This window comes from Lepidochelys olivacea (assembly GCF_965140295.1).
Source record: "Lepidochelys olivacea isolate rLepOli2 genome assembly, chromosome: 1".
In the NCBI taxonomy this organism is placed as follows: domain Eukaryota; kingdom Metazoa; phylum Chordata; order Testudines; family Cheloniidae; genus Lepidochelys; species Lepidochelys olivacea.
This window is the reverse complement of record NC_140411.1, coordinates 84407757-84410655: the sequence shown is the minus strand read 5'-3', so window position 1 is coordinate 84410655 and position 2899 is coordinate 84407757. Positions and strand designations below refer to the sequence as shown.

The following is a 2899-nucleotide window of genomic DNA, read 5'->3' as shown; positions in this document are numbered from 1 at the left end:
CAGGTGGTGGTTGAGGAACTGTAGCCTCAGATGGGGCGAGGGGGAAGGGTGATGTTCTGAGTTGGCTAACAAGTGAACTTGAACTGAGCTAATGGACAGTCCTGAGCATTTTCACGTCAGCAGAAAAACAGAATAGGTGGAATTTGGGAGTCAGTGTTGCTCAGCCCAACTAAGAAATCTCTTACACTTGGCAGCATGTGCTAGTCTGATGGAATCCTTTCTGTTTTGTTCTGGATGTGCAGAGAGCAGGATCTTTCTATGTCTGTCATCCATCCAGTGCCCATGCTGTCAGATGTAAGGAAACTGGATCTGGATATTTTCATTGTCCTGAGATATTAAGAGGTAAGGGTTCTAGAGTGCAACCTGAAAAAACCATCAAATCTGGATACCAAGCTGTCTTGGCCACGTGGGTGTTATCATGATGATAGTCACCAAATCCTGTCTTATATCTCTTAAGACAGATGAGAGTGATGGGAGAGTAAACGTACATCATCCCTGGAGACTGTGGAGTGAGGAATGCATCTGACAGGAATCCTGGGCTTAACCTCCCCTCAGGCAGAACTGGAGGTATTTCTTGTTAGTGTCTCTTGCAAACAGGCCTATTGATGGTTGATTTCACTCCTGAAAGATGTTTTGGATAACGGAATCTTTGATTGCCCACCTGTAGTCCATAGAGAATTGCCTGCCTAAATCAGGGGTTCTCAAACTGGGGGTCAGGACCCCTCGGGGGTCACAAGGTTATTATATGGGGGGTCGCGAGCTGTCAACCTCCACCCCAAATCCCACTTTGCCTCCAGCATTTATAATGGTGTTAAATATATAAAAAAGTGTTTTTAATTTATAAGGGGGGTCGCACTCAGAGGCTTGCTATGTGAAAGGGGTCACCAGTACAAAAGTTTGAGAGCCACTGGCCTAAATGATCTGCTAGGACATTTTGCAGCCCTGAGAGTATAGTACTATGGGGGAAGACTCACTGGCTGATGCACCAATTCCAGAATCGAACTGCATCCTGGCATGGGAGGTGGGGGAGGGAGGAGACTGGACTCCTCCCTGTCTGTTTATATAAAACATGGTCATTATGTTGTCAGTCATGATTTGTCTGGCAGAAATGCAATGTAGGATCAGTGTATTGCTGTGAGATTTAATACACTTATGTGCTGTCAATTCTCGATGCAGATCCATAGACCTTGCACCTGGGGGCATCATAAGCATGTGCCCCCCATCATAAGAAGGGTGCATCCGTCACTAACTTCTTGCTGGGAAAAGGTTAGGAGAATGATACACCCCTGCACTCTTGATTGGGATCCTTCCACCATTTCAATGACAAGAGAACCTCAGAGGGAACTTGCACTGACATGCCGACATGGTATTTGTTTAGCAGGTACACAGACTTCAGCTAGCTCTGCATATAGTGATGGTGACATCTGGCTTTTTATGTGACACATATGCTGCAGCAGACTCAGGCATGTTCTTATCATGGTGCATGGTTGTTTCTGTAAGGGTCTGTCTTGGGGCAGGTAGGTCCTGGCTGTGGTGGAGTCCAAAATGGCTCCCATGAATTCTGTTCTCTGTGTGAGTGTTAAGGAGGATTTCTTTCTGAGTTTTAGGCTGAAGTCAAAGAGTTGGAGAAATCAATGGATGGTATCCTGAACCTGATCTGGTGACTTCCCTCAAACCAACCAGTGCATGGATAAATTATTCTTTGTTTTCAAGGGTAAGCTGTTACTATGCCACAATTAATAGAAGGTACAAAATAAAAAAAAACAACCAAGGAGATGAATGAACTTTTCCTAACGCCCCATTTCCTTCCTGTGAATTTCTGCAGAACGTAAGCAGATTTCCTGCAAAGCCCCCATCAACTTCAGTGGGAATAAAAAAAGTGTCCTTAATTACAGAGAAAAATGATAAAAAACAATAATAGTACTTTACAGCTCCCTTAAGGGGTGGCCTATTTTCCCTGGCTCCTGCACCACAGCTACCACACTGTGTAGCAGTTTCCTGATCAGTGTCCTTGTCTACCTAGAGACCGGACTAGACAGATTCCATTTAATCAAAAAGAGGCACAATTTCTAAGGACATAGTAGTATTTGATTTTTCTTTTTTAAAAAATACCCTTCTGTCTGAAGTTTGGAAACGAACAGAAATGTACATTTTCCTGTTTCCTGGTACAAAAACACATTGACTTTCACTCTTAATTCATTCCCCAAGTCATGCTATTACTTCTATCTGTTTCAGAAAGGTGTTTGATGTACAGTAGAATAATAGCATCATTTGTAGAGATAGTTACTTTCACAACAGCTGGATTTCCTACAGTTAATATATGTATTTGATCTTCAAGGATCAGATCATCAAACCTGCTCCAATTGCTTTGAGATGCATTAGTGGCACAAAATCATAAAGCCAGTGGCCACGGTCCCATGAGGATTTCCCCTATTTAGGGAAGTCCTTGAGTGGCATAGAGTTACCATAGCACCAAATCCTCTCCCAGGACACAGGGCATTTCCAGGATAAAGTGGGCATGGTTATCCGTATGTCCTGGCTGCCTGAATGGCCCCTCTGCATCACTGGCATCCAGGAGTAAATTAATCAGAAAGCTGTGCTATTTTATGCTGGGATCCAGCCTTGCCTCGGACTTATGGGAGAGTAAAGACGGCATAATGTGATTCTCCCCTTCTTCTCGCCCCTGTCATCTCAGTAATTGCACTGCACACAGCTCAGCCAAATCACAGGACCAGGGGCCAAGCAAAGTCAGTCATAACAGTTGTTCTCCCCCCAATCTCCATATTCCAGACCACGTGCATTTTCTATTTAACTGTCTGTAATCCATGTAACACCTTTCTGGTGATATAAATGAAAAGTTCATATTAGCAACTACCTCATTTGTGTACTGATAAATATA

The 2899-nt window shown here is 43.7% G+C and overlaps 1 long non-coding RNA gene across 1 annotated transcript; it reads left to right on the top strand.

The window, feature by feature from the left end:
* The first annotated feature begins 262 nt into the window (after positions 1–262).
* On the top strand, positions 263–1689 carry LOC311515172. The gene is made up of 3 exons (XR_014710072.1): positions 263–342; positions 458–567; positions 1608–1689. It is a non-coding gene; the product is annotated as an uncharacterized lncRNA (long non-coding RNA).
* The last annotated feature ends 1210 nt before the right edge of the window (positions 1690–2899 follow it).